This window comes from Equus caballus, chromosome 7 (genome assembly GCF_041296265.1).
Source record: "Equus caballus isolate H_3958 breed thoroughbred chromosome 7, TB-T2T, whole genome shotgun sequence".
NCBI classification, from domain to species: domain Eukaryota; kingdom Metazoa; phylum Chordata; class Mammalia; order Perissodactyla; family Equidae; genus Equus; species Equus caballus.
This window is the reverse complement of record NC_091690.1, coordinates 34,640,469-34,658,732: the sequence shown is the minus strand read 5'-3', so window position 1 is coordinate 34,658,732 and position 18,264 is coordinate 34,640,469. Positions and strand designations below refer to the sequence as shown.

General features: G+C 37.5%; 1 long non-coding RNA gene across 2 annotated transcripts in view; it reads right to left on the bottom strand.

The window, feature by feature from the left end:
- The window catches only part of LOC111774243 (uncharacterized), a 34,205-nt gene extending 16,451 nt beyond the window's left edge, over positions 1-17,754 (bottom strand). The window contains exon 1 of one of the 2 annotated variants that reach the window (XR_011440544.1): positions 17,634-17,754. This is a non-coding gene — a long non-coding RNA (uncharacterized lncRNA). The remainder of the gene's footprint in view (positions 1-17,633) is intronic. The other variant, XR_002809113.2, reaches the window with a different exon arrangement.
- Positions 17,755-18,264: the final 510 nt, after the last annotated feature.

Genomic DNA, 18,264 nt, shown 5'->3' with positions numbered 1-18,264 from the left:
GGTAACAGGCTCTTCACTGGCAATAACCGTAGACTGGAAGACAATGGAACTTATCTTCACATTTCTTTTCTTCTTTTAAGGACATTAACCCTTTATTTATTTTTATTTATCTATTTTTTGGTGAGGAAGATTGGCCCTGAGCTAACATCTGTAACCAATCTTCCTCTATTTTGTAGTGGGATGCTGCCACAGCATGGCTCAACGAGCAGTGTGTAGGTCCACACCTGGGATCCAAATCTGTGAACTGTGGGCTGCCAAAGTGGAGCATGCCAACTTACCCACTACACCACCAGCCCCTCTTTTTTTTTTTGTTTTAACAATCATTTATTAGTATCTTAGATTTCTCAGCATATAACTTTAATTTCCATTGTCTAAAACTCAATGACGCTTACATTCATATTTATTTTTTATACGGAATATTGAAATTGACAACACATTTAAAAGTTGCTTTTACTCTAATAGAGAAATACAAGCCACGGTTATTATTTTCACCCATGGATTTAAGCATGTAGGTATTTGCTTTGAACCAAATGAATGGACTGGGCACTCATTTCAGATGTGTATTTCCATGATGATTATAAACATAATCATGAGTGTGAACAGGGAAATAACTAGCATTTATAGAACATGTACTTTGTGCCATGCAATGAATTTAGCAGTTTTACCTATGCTCTCTTTTTTAATCCTGAAAAAAATCTTACAAAAATGTTAAGATTACAGGATCCTAATCAAGACAGACTGGAGAGTTTTGCCACAGCTGAAACAAATGGTGGCAGCCCAGAGACATTCAGGCTCCTTTTCAAATTTTGGAGTGAAAATTATTTTGAACATATAGTTGAATCCCTGGATAAACTGGCATTCAAAATTATAGGCCAAAAACCTGGAACTAAAATCCCAAATTCTCAACTTGAAATATAGTTTACCAGGGGGAAGGAAGAGAAATGAAATCCTACTAACAATATTGATACCTTTTTTTGAGGGAAGGGGATACATATTAGCTAAATCTATTAGCTATATATGTTGAGGAAACAACGTAAATTCAAATATGCTGTTAAAATTTAAGGGGAGGGGAGGTCTGACTTCCGTTAATGGTGAAATAGTTTGGTTGAACTAACCCTCCTTCAGATAACAATTATAAATTCTGGACAAAAAATAAGAATTAATTGAAAGTTCCTCAAAAGGGCCTGGAGAGAAGTCACACCTAAAAATATAGGAAGAGTGCTAAGTGAGATTTGCAGGTCTGTGGGTTTATTCCTGAGGGTACTTCTCAATCCACATATTACATGGTGGCAAAAATCTAGTTTACTGGTTTGAGGGTTCAGAGAATATAGATTGGGGCTGGCAGAGCAGCTGTAAAATTGGGAAGAAATCCTGGAAAGAAATGAGCCACAGAAGACCCAAAGCTTGAGTATAAACTGTGACCAAATTCTTGGCTGATCAATGACTCCACAGGTTCAACAACAATAGCAGCTGGAAGGTGAAAGAACTGAGTAGAGATTTTAGCTGCTGTCCACCTCAAAGATGGCAGAGTTTAGAGTTCAAATCAACCCAAGTTAATTCCCTACTGGAACAAAAGTCAACACTCTTCAGAGGAACATACAGAATCCAGAATATCTGTAAATGCATCATTTACAATGTCCACTATATAATAAAAAATTACTAGACATAGAAAAAACAGGAAATTATGACTTACAGACAAGGAAAAAAACCCAATACTGACCCCAAGATGAACCAGATGTTGGAATTAGTGAGCGAAAGTAATAAGCAACTGTCAGAGATATGTTCAAGAACCTAAAGGAAAAGTGTCATACTAATAAACAGATAGTGAATCTCAACATAGAAACTAAAACTTCAAAAAAGAACCAATGGAAATTTTAGAACTGAAAAGTACAATAACTGAAAAAAATCACTAGGTGGTTTTAACAGTGTATTGGAGACCACATAAAAGATAGAAATTTGAAGATAGAGCAATAGAAATTAACCAATCTGAAAAACAGAGAAAAAAAATTTTTTTAATGAACAAAACCTTAATGACTCATGGGACAATACCAAGCAACGTAACACATAAGTAATTGGAATCCCAGAAGAATACGAAGAGATAATGAGACAGAAAAAGCATCAAAGAAATAATGGCCAAAATTTTCTCAAATTGGATGAAAAACATAAACTTATGCATCTAAGAAGCTCAGCAAACTGAAGGTAGGATAAATGTAAAGAAAAATACTTAGGCACACACTAGTCAAATTACTGAAAGATAAACAGAAAAACTCAAAATTGGTCCAAACAAAAGATACATTAAATAGGTACATAGGGGAACACTGATACAAATCTTGACTGACTCCTCATCGGAAACAATGGAGAGCAGAAAACAAAGGAACGATATGTTTAAAGCCATAAAAGAAAAAAAATCTGTCAGCCAAATGTTATTAATAAGACAATGATCCTTCAAAACTGAAGGTAACAAAGACATTTTCATATAACCAAAAACTAAGAAAACTCACAACTAACAGACCTGCACAACAAACGTTAAAGGAATTTCTTTGCACTAAAGGAAAAGGACACCAGATGGAAACTCTGATCTATAGGAAGAAATGTAAAGACCTAGAGATAGTAAATATGTAGGTAAATTTAAGACATGTATACTATTTCTTTTCCTGATTTTAAAAGCCAGGCCTGCTTAAAGCTAAAATTATTTTTCATGTAGATATGATATATATGACAATAACAGCAAAAAGGATAGGAGAGCTAACTGGGACTACACTTTTGAAATATTCTTATTTTTAAGTGAAGTAGTGCAATACTAATGTTAATTCAACTGTGATAAAATATAGTAATCCTTACAGAAAAATCACTTTAGAAAATACAGAAAGATATAGCTAAAAAGCCAAGAAGAAAATTAAAATAAAATACTAAAAAACATTTGATTAACTCAAATAAAGGCAGAAAGGGAAGATCAAAAAAACAATAATTAGTTGGGCCAAACTGAAGTACCAAAATGGTAAACAAAAATCCAAATATCACTAATTGAGAAGGACACATCGTCATTACAGTGGTCTTCCTATCAAAAATGCATAACCTGAATCTAATTTTGTGAAATCAGACAAAACAAAATTTAGCGAAATTATCTGAAATAACTTGCCCATAATCTTCAAAAATGTCAAGGTGAAGAAATACAAAGAGGAAATTTCTAAATTAAAGGAGAATAAGAATATATGAAAACCATGCAAGATCCTAACTTAAACATAAGGCAACAGGAAAATTTTTTATAAAGAATATTATCAGGATAATTGACAAAATTTGAATATACACTACCAACTAAAGAACAGTATTATATCGGTGTTAAATTTCCTGATTTCTATAAACTAAACTAGGTTGTTTATGAGAAAGTCCTTATTCTTAGGAAATACATATTGAGTTATTCAGAGGAAAAATAACATCAATTAAGAATTAATCATTGGAAAGACTACTTGGACTAATCGTCACACTGAAAAAAATAACTAAAAATACTGGAAAATTTTAAAATATCTTAAAAGATCCAAAAAACTGGAGTGAGATCAGCATCATGGTGGAGTGAACTTGCCTGGGCCTCTCTCCCCTCCAACATACAACTAAAAGGGACATCCATAGTCCAACAGAAGACACACTAACAACACAGAAACCTTGGAGAGACAAGCAGCCGCATGACAGAGGGTGGATAGGCTGGAGTTCCCCTCGGAGGAGCTGGAACAGGGTAAGAGAGAACTTCACTCCCTTCCCTAAAGACTGCAATCGCTGCCGCGGGAGGATCCATGAGGGAAGGAGCAGGGTAGGGGTCGCTCGTTCACAGGATCACCCAGGACTCCCGAGGGCCCTTGCAGCCTAGAGGGAAGCCCTCTAACAGGGAGAAAGCTTTCACACGGGGTGACCTCATTAAGCCAAGACCCCAGGAGAGCAGATAGTGAGAAACTCCAGACTGCATGCAGGAGAAAGCAACCCTCTCCCTCCCACGACGCGCCATCTCGGCTGAGGGCAGAGGGCTCAGAACATGTGGCTCTTGATCTCCACTGTGTGGCGATAGGCTGTAACTGCAACCAAATAATATCAGAATGAGAAAGAGCCAACCTTCCAACATCAGACACTACATCTAATCTCCAGACTAGAGAGAAAATGACAAGCACCCAGAACTCAGTCCTGAGGACACAGAAATAGTTAAGCTAAACGACAATGAATTTAAAATAGCTATCATCAGGGGCTGGCCTTGTGGCCGAGTGGTTAAGTTTGCACGCTCCGCTGCAGGCAGCCCAGTGTTTCGTTGGTTCGAATCCTAGGTGCAGACATGGCACTGCTCATCAAACCACACTGAGGCAGCATCCCGCATGCCACAACTAGAAGGACCCACAATGAAAAATATACAACTATGTACTGGGGGGTTTGGGGAGAAAAAGGAAAAAAATAAAATCTTTAAAGAAAAAAAAAAGGGGCTGGCTCCATGACCGAGTGGTTAAGTTCGCATGCTTCGCTGCAGCGGCCCAGGGTTCGGATCCTGGGAGCGGACATGGCACCACTCGTCAGGCCACGTTGAGGCGGCATCCCACATCCCACAACCAGAAGGACCTGCAACTAAGATATACAACTATGTACAGGGGGGTTGGGGGGTGGTTTGGGAAATAAAGCAGAAAAAAAAAAAAGATTGGCAACAGTTGTCAGCTCAGGTGCCAATCCTTAAAAAAAATTTAAAAAAAAAGGAAGATTGGCAACAGTTGCTAGCCCAGGTGCCAATCTTTAAAAAAAAAAATTAAAAAAAAATAAAATAGCTATCATCAAAAACCTCAAAGAGGTAGAAGAGAATGTAGAGAAACAATTTAATGAGTTCAGGAAAACTCAATCACAAAAGAGATTGAAACTATAAAGAATCAATCAGAAATATTAGAGATGGAAGAGATAAAACAAAATACAGATTCCCTGAATGCTCAAGTGGACATCATACAGGAGAGAATCAGCATAATCAAAGATAGACATGTTGGAATGCTCCAGACAGAGGAGGAGAGAGAACTAAGAAGAAATGAAGAAAGTCTCTGAGAAATATCCAACTCAATGAAGAAATGCAACATAAGAATTGTAGGTAATTAGAAGGTGAAGAGGATAATGGAGCAGAAAGTGTGTTCAAAGAAATAATAGTAGAGAGCTTCCCAAATCTAGGGAAAGAGATGGAAATATATGTGGAAGAAGCTTCCAGATCTCCTAGATTTGTCAATGTAAAAAGACCTACTGCAAGGCATATAGTAGTGAAACTGGCAAAAATGAATGACAAAGAGAATACTAAGGGAAGAAAGGCAGAAGAAAATAACCTACAAAGGAACCCCTATCAGGCTTTCAGCAGTTTTCTCTGAAGAAACCTGACAAGCTAGGAGAGAATGGAATGACATATTCAAAACTTTAAAAGACAAGAATCCAGCCAAGAATACTCTATTCAGCAAAAATAGCCTTCAGATATGAGGGAGAAATTAAATCATTCCCAGACAAACAAAAGCTAAGGGACTTCATAGCCACGAGACACCCCCCTCCCCACAAGAAATCCTCAAGAGGGCCCTCATACCTAAAAAAAGAAATAAAGGGAGAAAGTGGTCACAAAACACAGAGTAAGGAGAAAAATAGGTAGACAGAATCAGAACAGGATAGCAAATATTCAACTATAGCATTAGGCTAAAGAGAAGGAAACATCAAAAACAAAGACAATATTGTCACTTTAACCACAAACTCACAACACAAGTTGGAATAAGATATGAGACAAACAACTTAGGAGGGGAGGAGGAAAGGGACTGAATCGGTTTAGACTAAGGAAATAAGAGGGCATCAAAAAATGGACTATCTTATACACAAGATTCTGAATACAAACTTCAGGGTAGCCACTAAACAAAAAAGCAGAACAGAGATGCAAAATATAAATAAGGAAAAAACAAACACATCATAAAAAACTACATAATTCAAAGGGTAGACCAAAAAACACAGGACGAAAAACAAAGGAAAGGCAGGAAAACCAGAAAACAAGTGATATAATGACAGCATTAAGCCCTCATACATCAATAATCACCCTAAATGTAAATGGATCGAATTCTCCAAGAAAAAGATACAGAGTGGTGAGATGGATTAAAGAACAAGATCCAACAACATGCCGTCTCCAGGAAACACACCTCAGCTCCAATGACAAACACAGACTCAGAGTGAAGGTGTGGAAGACGATATTCCAAGCTAATGGCAAACAAAATAAAGCAGGTGTCACAATACTTATATCAGACAAAGTAGACTTCAAGATAAGAAGGTAAAGAGAGACAAACAGGGGCCCCGTGGCCAAGTGGTTGAGTTCATGTGACCCACTTTGGCAGCCCAGAGTTTTGCTGGTTCGGATCCTGGGTGTGGACATGGCACCACTCATCAGGCCATGCTGAGTCGGCGTCCCACATGCCACAACTAGATGGGCCCACAACTAAAATATACAGCTATGTACTGGGGGGCTTTGGGGAGAAAAAGAAGAAAAAAAAAAAAAGGTTGGCAACAGTTGTTAGGTCAGGTGCCAATCTCTAAAAAAAAAAAGAGAGAGACAAAGAGGAGGAGTATATAATGATCAAAGGGACACTTCATCAAGAAAAAAAATAATGCTTATAAATATCTATGCACCCAACAGGGAGCAACAAAGTTCATAAAGCAACTATTAACAAACCTAAAAGAAGATATTAAAAATAACAAAATAGGGGCCAGCCCCGTGGTTGAGTTGTTAAGTTCATGTGCTTCACTTCGGCAGCTCAGGATTTCTCTGGTTCGGATCCTGGGTGCAGACATGGCACTGCTCATCAGGCCACGTTGAGGCAGCATCCCACATGCCACAACTGGAAGGACCCATAACTAAAATATACAGCTGTGTACTGGGGGGATTTGGGGAGAAAAAGCAAAAAAAGAGATGGGCAACAGTTGTTAGCTCAGGTGCCAATCTTTAAAAGACAACAAAATCACAATAATAGTAGGGGACCTCAACACCCCAATCACATCAATGGATAGATCATCCAGACAGAAAATCAAGAAGGAAACAGTGGAATTAAATGAAAAGCTAGACCAGTTGGACTTAATAGACATATATAGAACACTCCATCCAAAAACAGCAGAATACACATTCTTCTCAACTGTGCATGGGACGTTCTCAAGGATAGACCATATGTTGGGAAACAAGTCAAGCCCCTATAAAATTAAAAAAATTGAAATAATAACAAGCATCTTTTCCAGTCATAATGCTATAAAGCTAGAAATTAATTACAAGAAAAAAGCTGAGAAAGGGACAAAGATGTGGAGACTAAACAACATGCAATTGAACAAGCAATGGATCATTGAAGAAATTAAAGGAGAAATAAAAAAATATCTGGAGACAAATAAAAATGATAACATACCATACCAACTCATATGGGATGCAGCAAAAGCTGTAGTAAGAGGGAAATTCATCACAATACAGGCACACCTTAACAAACAAGAACAATCCCAGATAAGCAAACTCAAATTACACCTAACTGAATTAGAATAAGAACAAACAAAGCCCAAAGTCAGCAGAAGGAGAGAAATAATAAAAATCAGAGCAGAAATAAATGCTATTGAAACAAAAAAGGCAGTAGAAAGGATCAATGAAACAAAGAGAGAGTTCTTTGAGAAGATAAACAAAATTGACAAACCCCTAGCCAGATTTACAAAGAAAAAAAGAGAAAGCTCAGATAAACAAAATCAGAAATGAAAGAGGAGAAATAACAACAGACTCCACAGAAATACAACAGATTATAAGAGAATACTATGAAAAACTATATGCCAACAAAATGGATAACCTAGAGGAAATGGATAAATTCTTAGACTCTTACCACCTCCCAAAGCTAAGTGAAGAAGAAGCAGACAATCTGAATAGACCAATCACAAGGAAAGAGATTAAAACCATAATCAAACGCATCCCAAAGAATAAAACCGCAGGACCAGATGGCTTTCCTGGGGAATTTTACCAAACTTTCAGAGAGGATTTAATACCTATCCTTCTGAAAGTATTCCAAAAAATTAGGGAAGATGGAACACTTCCTAGCACATTCTACAAGGCCAACATCACTCTGATACCAAAGCCTCACAAGGACAGCACAAAAAAGAACTACAGGCCAATATCGCTGATGAACACAGATGCAAAAATCCTTAACAAAATTTTGGCAAACCAAATTCAGCAATACATCAAAAGAATCATACATCATGATCAAGTGGGATTCATACCAGGGACATAGGGATGGTTTAACATCCGCAAATCAATCAACATGATACACTACATCAACAAATTGAGGAATAAAAACCACATGATCATCTCACTAGATGCAGAGAAAGCATTTGACAAGATCCAACAGCCATTTATGATAAAAACTCTTAACAAAATGCGAATATAAGGAAATTACTCAACGTAATAAAGGCCATACATGACAAACTCACAGCCAACATCATAGTCAATGGGCAAAAACTGAGCACCATCCCCCTGAGAACAGGAACAAGACAAGGATGCCCACTATCACCACTCTTATTCAACATAGTACTGGAGGTTTTGGCCAGAGCAATTAGGCAAGAGAAAGGAATAAAAGGAATCCAAGGGGCCGGCCCAGAGGCACAGCAGTTAAGTTTGCACGTTCTGCTTCTCTGCAGCCGGGTTTCGTCAGTTCGGATCCCGGGTGCGGACATGGCACTGCTTGGCACGCCATGCTGTGGTAGGCATCCCACATATAAAGTAGAGGAAAAGGGGCACGATGTTAGCTCAGGGCCAGTCTTCCTCAGCAAAAAGAGGAGGACTGGCAGTAGTTAGCTCAGGGCTAATCTTCCTCAAAAAAAAAAAAAAAGGAATCCAAATAGGGTGCGAAGATGTGAAACTCTTGATGTTTGCAGATGACATGATCTTATATGTAGAAAACCCTAAAGAATCCATCAGAAAACTAACAGAAATAATTACCTAAAGTAAAGTTGCAGGGTACAGAAGCAACTTACAAAAATCAGTTGCTTTTCTATACTCCAATAACGAACTTACAGAAAGAGAACTCAAGAATACAATTCCATTTGCAATTGCAATTAAAATAATAAAAGTACCTATGAATAAATTTAACCAAGGAAGTGAAGGACTTATACAATGAAAACTATAAGACATTACTGAAAGAAATTGATAATGACATAAAGAGATGGAAAGAGATTCCTTGCTCATGGATTGGAAGAACAAACATGGTTAAAATATCCATACTACCCAAAGCAATCTATAGATTCAATGCAATCCCTATCAGAATCCCAATGACATTCTTCACAGAAATAGAGCAAAGAACCCTAAAATTCATATGGGGCAACCAAAGACCCCAAATTGCTAAGGCAATCATGAGAAAAAAGAACAAAGCTGGAGGTATCACAATCCCCGACTTCAAAATGTCCTACAAAGCCACAGTGATCAAGACAGCATGGTACTGGTACAAAAACAGGCACACAGATCAATAGATCAGAACTGAAAGCCCAGAAATAAAACCACACAGCTACAGACAGCTAATCTTCGACAAAGGTGCCAAGAACATAAAATGGAGAAGAGATAATCTCTTCATTAAATGGTGGTGGGAAAACTGGACAGCCACATGCAAAAGGATGAAGGTAGACCACTATCTCATGCCATATACAAAAATAAACTCAAAATGGATCAAAGACTTGAAGATAAGCCCTGAAACTATAAAACTCCTAGAAGAGGGTCAGCCTGGTGGCGCAGCGGTTAAGTTCACACGTTCTGCTTTGGCGACCTGGGGTTCGCCAGATCGGATCCTGGGTGCGGACATGGCACCACTTGTCAAGCCATGCTGTGGTAGGCGTCTCACATACAAAGTAGAGGAAGATGGGGACACATGTTAGCTCAGGGCCGGTCTTCCTCAGCAAAAAGAGAAGGATTGGCAGCAGACGTTAGCTCAGGGCTAATATTCCTCATACAAAAAAAATCCTGGAAGATAATATTGGTAGTACACTCTTTGACATCAAACTAAGAAGGATCTTTTCAAATACCATGTCCTCTCAGACAAGGGAAAAAAGAAAAAAGAAACAAGCAGGAATTCATCAGACTAAAGAGCTTCTGCAAGGCAAAAGAAACTAGAATCAAAACAAAGAGACAACCCACCAATGGGAGAAAATATTTGCAAATCATATATCTGACAAAGGGTTAATCTCCATAATATATAAGGAACTCACACAACTGAGCAATAAAAAAACAAACAACCCAATCAAAAAATGGGCAGAGGAGATGAACAGAAATTTTTCCAAAGAACATATACAGATGGCCACTAAACATATAAAAAGATGTTCAACATCACTAACCATCAGGGAAATGCAAATCAAAACTACACCTAAGATACCACGTCATGCCTGTTAAAATGGCTATAATCACCAAGACTAAAAAATAACAAATGTTGGAGAGGATGTGGAGTGAAGGGAATCCTCATATACTGCTGGTGGGAATGCAAACTGGTGCAGCCACTATGGAAAACAGTGTGGAGATTCCACAAAAAACTAAAAATAGAAATACCCTAGGACCCAGCTATCCCACTACTGGGTACATACCCAAACAATTTGAAATCAATAATCCAATATAACATATGCACCCCTATGTTCATTGCAGCACTATTCACAATAGCCAAGACATGGAAGCAATCAAAGTGCCCATCGACTGATGATTGGATAAAGATGATGTGGTATATATACACAATGGAATACTACTCAACCACAAAAAAGACAAATTCATCCCATTTGCAATAACATGGAAGGACCTAGAGGGAATCATGCTAAGCGAAATAAGCCAGTCTGAGAAAGACAAACGCTGGATGATTTCACTCACTTGTGGAATATAAACAAATACATGGACAAAGAAAACAGTTCAGTGGTTACCAGGGGAAGGAGGTGGGGGGGTGGGCACAGGGGGTGAAAGGAGCACTTACGTGATGACAGTCAAGAAATATGTACAACTGAAATCTCACATTGAGGTAAACTATTATGAACTCATTTTAAAAAATGCTTAAAAAAAAAGATCCAAAAAACTAACAAGATGGTATGAAACTAACAGGCCAAAGTTAAAAGGAAAACAGAACACAGAAAGTTAAGCAAATGACTGAAGCCACTTTTTCCTTGTGAGCATTTGACAGTTCCAGGAAACTGGAACTTTGTGTGTGTGTGTGTGAGGAAGATTGGTCCTGCACTGACATCTGTTGCCAATTTTCCTCTTTTTGCTTGAGGAAGATTGTTGCTGAACTAATATCTGTGCCAATCATCCTCTATTTTATGTGGGACAACACCACAGCATGGCTTGATGCAGTGCCAGGTCCACGCCCAGGATGCGAACCTGTGAGCTCCTAGCTGCTGAAGCAGAGCACACAAACTTAACCACTACGCCACTGGCCTGGCTCCCTGAAACTTTTATTATGATGGCCTTATGGGGTTAAAGGAACAGAAATTTAAACCCACAGCCCACACAGAGGTAGAGACCCTCTAGTGGCTATATCCTCAATGTAATGGTGAACCAGAAATAAACCAGCCCTCTCAGAAAACTTAAGTCCAAATTCCCATTTCTTGAAGAGTACAATAAACCTCAAGTGTTGAACTTTATTTAAAGTGGTTCCAAAGTGGTAATACCTAAAAGTACACAGTAGAAGCAAATGCACATCTTCTCTGGTTGAAGACTTCTTCGTTTCAGGCCCCAATTTATTTCTTAAAAATAATTTTTCAAGGATAATGAGCAGCATATATAAAAGATAAACTAGCATGGAAGGAAGGAAATAATGATGAGTAAGAGTAGAAACAACACACAGATCCACAGAGACTTCAGATTGGAATTTTAAATATATAAAACTATGTACAAGGACTAAAAAAGAAGAAATTATCTGGAATGTGGTACAGAGACAAAAAGATAAGTGAGAGATTAAGAGACACAGAAGACAGTAAGAAGGTCAAGACAAGTTTAACTGGAATTTGAGAAAAAGAAGAGACCAAAAAATAGGCCACAGGCAATACCTGAGAAGATGGTGATGGAGAGTTTTCCAGAAAAATGAAAGGCAAAAATTCACAGACTGAATATGCCCCACAAATCCCAAGGAAGGTAAATAAACATAAATTTACACATATACTTAGCATAGTGAAACTGCAGTCACCTCAAACAAAAAGAAAATCTAAAACATTAACCAGAGAGAAAAGAGAGATTCCCTTGAAAAAAACAATAAACTTACAGCTAACTTCTCATCAGCAATAATGGAATGGTATTATCACTGTGCCAAAACAACTACAAGTGCAGAAACCTCTATCAGACAAAAAATATTCCTCAAGAACTAAGGTCAAATACAGCATTTTCAGACAAGTGAAACTAAGAGTGTTCACCACCAGCAGATCCTCACTAAAAGGAAATTAAGAAAGATAAACTTCAAACAAAAGGAAAATGATCCCAGACAGTCCATAAGAAGGAATTAAGAGCAAAAATATCTGAAAAAATAAAGAAAGAAATATATATGGCTCAATCTACATTATATGAATAAAATAATACTCTCTAAAAGGATTAAAATGTATCATATATTTACACTGAAACTTACACCCATTTAAACTTCTGCTTCTGGGAGATGGGATAAACGTACTTTCCCCTATTTCTCCCTCTAAATACAACCCAAACCCTGAACATTTATATATAAAACACAAGAGTCAGAAAGGGGAGACAAGAATTAGACCAGCTAGGAAACTCAGGACCCAAGGAATGACAGAGTGTTGAGTTCCCTGATTTTTTTTTTTTTAACCTCATATATTCTAGATATGGAGCTGACCAATCCAGTAATCTGGAAATATCAATGGGCAAAGACAAAAAAAAGGCAACAAAAGCCTCCTATCTCTAAACAAAGAACCAGGTAAGAAGTTATTTGGCAATACAGAAACTTTTAGACAGTAACCACTCTATTACAGCTAAACACAGAAACAACTACAGTCCCACCCCTACCCACGCTAGTGAGGAGACTACACTTCCACCCTAAATAGGTTGTAATTTAGGTGCCCAACACCCCTACTGGGGTTGTGTCAGAGAAGGCCAAGTAAGGAGCCAGGAATTTCATCCCACAAGCTAGTAACAAGACTCTTGCCAAACAGTGTCAGCACAGGCCACATGGGAAGCCAGGACCTCCACCTCCACTCAGCAATAATGGAGGAGCTTCCCATCCCCAGTGAAGTGATATCAGAGGAAGTCTAGTGGGAATCAGGACTTTCACCATCACCCAGCAGTAATCAGGCAACACCCCTTTGTAGTATCAGCAGAGACCACATGTGGAGCTGGAATTTCCACCCCTGCAAAGCAGTAAAACAGAGGCCAATGAGGAAGGTGGATATCTACCTCCACCTGATGGTGACAAGGTAATGTCCCCTCTCATTGCTGGAGCAGTGTTGCAAAAAGCCAACTAAAACAAAAGGCTTACATAAGATTCAGAGTCTAGAACATACTACAAAAATGTCCAAGTTTCAATTGAAAAATCACTCTTCATATCAAGAACCAGGAAGATCCCAAACTAAATGAAAAAATACAATTGATGCCAAAATTGAGATGACAGAGATGTTAGAATTATTAGAAAAAGATTTTAGCAGCCATGATAAATATGTTTTCATGAAGAATTATTAACATCTTTGAAATAAGTAAATAGAAAGCCTCAGTAGATAAAAAGTTTCAGCAAAGAAATAAAACATAAAGAAATACAAAATCGACATTTTAGAACTAAAGAATATAATAACCATAATAATAAGCTCTGGATTGGACTCAGTAGAATGGAGGAGAGAGGCAAGAACAAGTGAACCAGAAGACAGAATCATAGAAATTACCCAATCAGAACAAGAGAAAAAGAAAGAAACTAAACAAAAAAATACAAACACAAAGAACAGAGCCTGAGGGATCCAAGAAACTATAACAAGAGATGTAACATTCATGTCACTGGAGTCCAAAAGAGGAGAAGAAAGAAAGCAGGACTGAAAAAGTACTCAAAAAAATAATGGCTGAAAACTTCCCAAATTTGGGAAGAGACACAAACTACATATTCAAGAAGCTGAGAAAACACCAAACAATAAAAATCTAAAGAAATCTACACCAAGAACCATCATAATGAAACTTCTAAAAACTAAAGACAAAGAAAAAAACTTTAAAACAGTCAGACAAAAATAAACCTTTATATACAGGGAGAAAACAATTAGAAATACAGTAGATTTCTCATCGGAAGCAATGGAAGCCAGAAGGAAGTGGCATAACATTTTTCAGGTGATGAAAGAAAGAAATGTCAAACAAGAATCCTATACCCAGCAAAATATCCTTCAGGAATTAGGGAGAAATCAAGATAGTCTCATATGAAGGAAAACTAAGAGAATTTGTCACCGTGGACTTACCCTAAAAGAATGGCTAAAGGAAGTATCCTAAACAGAAAGGAAATAATAAAAAAAAGGAACCTTGAAACTTCACTGTGGTAGGCAGAAAAATGTTCACATCCTAAACCTCAAAACAAAAAAATATGTTACCTCACACAGAATAGGATAATTAAGGTTGCAGATGGAATTAAGTTTGCTAACCAGCTGACTTTAAGATAGGGAGATTATCCTGGATTATCTGGATGGGCTCAACGTAACCACAAGGGTCTTTAGAAGTAGAAAAGGGAGAAAGAAGTGAAGGTCAGAATGATGCAGTGTGAGAAGGATCAGATCCTCTGTGCTGGCTTTGAAATTAGAGAAATGAGACCATGAGCCAAGGAATGTGGGCAACCCATTGAAGCTGTAAAAGGCAAAGAAATGCCTCCAGAAAGGATTGCAGAGCAGCCAATACTTTGATCTAAACCCATGGAGACATGTGTCAGAGTTCTGACCTACAGAAGTGTAAAATAATAATTTTGTATTGTTTTAAGCCACTCACTTTGTGGTAATTTGGTAAAGCAGCAATAAACAATAAAGAAAAACAACTAGACAGAAAATCAGCAAAGATATAGAACTCAAAACACCATAAACCAAAAGGATCTAATCAACATTTATATAACACCCCACCCAACTACAACAGTACACATTCTTTTCAAGTACCCATGGAAAACACAAGAGAGACTATATCATGAGCTGGAAAACATAGTTCAACTATAAAAGAACGAAAATCATATAGATTGTGTTCGCCAAATACAATGGAATCAAACTAGAAATCAACAATAGAAAGATAACAGGAAAATATCCAAATACATGGAAATTAAAGAACATATTTCTAAATAATCCATAGGTCAAAGAAGAATTATCAAGGGAAATAAAAAATACATTGAACTGAATGAAAAAGAAAGCACAACATATCAAAATTTGTGGGACACAGCTAAAGCAGGGCTGAGGAAAATTTGAAGCAGTAAATACACACTGTAGAAAATAGGAAAAGGTTCAAATCAATTAAAGTTCCTGTCCTCAAGAACCTAGAATATGAAAAGCAAAATAAACGCAAAGTAAGCAGAAAAAAGGAAGTGATGAAGATAAAAGCAAAAATCAATAAAACTGAAAACAGAAAAACAGAGAAAAGCAATAAAACAAAGAAATTTTCAGGGCTGGCCCCATGGCCGAGTGGTTAAGTTCTCGCACTCTGCTTCGGCAGCCCAGGATTTCGCTGGTTTGAATCCTGGGCGTGGACATGGCACTGCTGGTCAGGCCATGCTGAGGCGGCACCCCATATGCCACAACTGGAAGGACCCACAACTAAAATTACACAACTATGTACCGGGGGGCTTTGAGAGAAAAAGGAAAAATAAAATTTAAAAAAAAAAAAAAGAACTTTTCTTTGTAAAGATTAGTTAAAACTGACAAACCTCTAGCAAGACTGACAAAGAAAAAAAGAGAATATACAAATTACCAATATCTAAATGAAACAGGGGATATCACAACAGACCCTGAAGACACCTAAAAGATAATAAGAGATTACTACAAACAACTCCATATACATAAATTTGACAACTGAAACAAAATGAACCAATTCCTCAAAACTACAAACTACCACAACTTGCTTATTATGAAATGGATAATTTAAATAGCTTTATAACTATTAAGGATATTGAACTTATAATCTAAGAAGTCCCCCAGAAGAAATTTCAAGGCCTTGATAGTTTCACTGGAGAATTCTATCAAATGTTTAAAGAAAAATTAACACCAATGCTACACAATCTCTTCCACAAAACAAACGTGGAAGAAACACTTCCCAATTTATTTTAAGAATGAATGTTACCCTGATACCAAAACCAAAGACAGTATTAAAAAAAAGAAAGATAAAAACACAACAGACCAATATCTCTCATGAATACAATTAAAGTATCCTGAACAAAATATTATCAAACAGAATTCAGTAACATATAAAAAGAATTATACACCATGATCATGGGGTTTATTCCATGGATGCAAGGCTGGCTCAATATTTGAAAATCAATCAATGTAATCCACCATATTAACAGGCTAAAGAAAAAAAATAACCTATCAATTCATACAGAAAAAGCATTTACCAAAATTCAACAATCATGCATTAATAAAACTCAGAAAAACACAGAGGAGAATTTTCTCAACTTAAAAAAAAAAACCCTACAGATAGCATTATCCTTAACGATGAAAGACTAAATGATTCCCCCTGCGAGAGGAAACAAGAAAAAGATGTCTGCTCTCATCACTCTGTTTTTTTGTGTTTTTTGAGGAAGATTGGCCCTGAGTTAACATCTGTTACCAATCCTCTTCTTTTTCCTTGAGGAAGATTGTTGCTGAGCTAACATCTGTGCCAATCTTCCTCTATTTTATGTGGGATGCCGCCACAGCATGGCTTGATGAGCGGTGCTTGGTTTGCACCCAGGATCTGAACCCACACACCCTGGGCCACTGAAGCAGAGCATACAAACTTAACCACTTTGCCACGGGGCCGGTCCCTGCTCACACCACTCTTATTCAGCATAGTGCTGGAAGTTCCAGTCAGTGCAATAAGGGAAGAGAAGGAAATAAGAGGACTAAAGATTAGAAAGGAAGAAACAAAACTGTCCCTATTTGAAGATGACGTAATGCTCCAAGCAGAAAATTTAAAGGAAACTACAAAAACATTCCTAGAACTAATTGTGAGTTCAGCAAAGTCATAGAATACCATATCAATGTACAAAAATCAGTTGTACTTCTATATACCAACCAGCAATGAACACTTATATGCCAAAACTAAAAATACAGTATCATTTCCAATGATATAAATTTTTAAATATAAATCTAACAAAATATGCATAGGCAAAGAAGGCTGAAAACTACATGATGCTAATGAAAATTTCAAAAGTGGAGAGACATAATGTGTTCAAAAATTGGAAGACTCACCACAATAGGATGTCAATTCTCCCTAAATTGACAGACAGGTTTAACAGAATTGCTATCAAAAGACCAGCAATGACGAGTGATGTCAGCAAGACAACGAAATAGTATATAACTCCAGGCCCTCATTCCCCCCAAGAAACATTAAAGAAAAAAAATCAAGAGACTGGCTAAAATAACTTTATAGGAGCTCTGGAAAACAGTCAAAGATCTATAGCAAACAAGTGAACACTCAATCAAGAAAAAGTTACCTTAAAAAAGGTAGAAAATTTCATGGCATTGTTATTCATCCTTGTCCCATCCCCTTTTCCACAAGGAACAGTCAGGAGGAAGCAGCAGCCCAACTGCCAATACACTCCCTCCAACTGGAGTGAACAGAGCAGACCTCATTTGCAACATTCTAACCGGTCTGGGGGCTGCCTAAGGTGCTGCTCTGTCACAATCAACTCCAGAGCTCAGGTAAGGAAAAGCAGAATAACTCAGATGTCAGGCTGGAAAAAAACATGGGAAGCAGTGAACAGTGCTTGTGAAAGCTGCAGGGGGATTACAGACAATAGATGTCTGAGAAAGAGATTATGGGCATAGGAATACAATAGAACATCTAAAGCTAGGAGAAGCAGCTGAGGTGTGACTTTTTGAGAAGTTAAGATATTTAAAAGCAGCTATGTATATGGGGAAGTAGAAAAAGGATGCACACAAGCCCAAGCAAGATGAATGCCAAGAAGAGATGAGAGAAGACACAAGTCTTCACCTCAGGCTGATCTCAAGGCTCAGAAAACACCCTGTTAATTAGTGACAGTCTTTTTCAGCATGGAGCTAGTTTCTCACCATGGGAAGAGCTGTTTTTTCAAATGCCTTCTTTTCAACAAAAAAATCACAAGG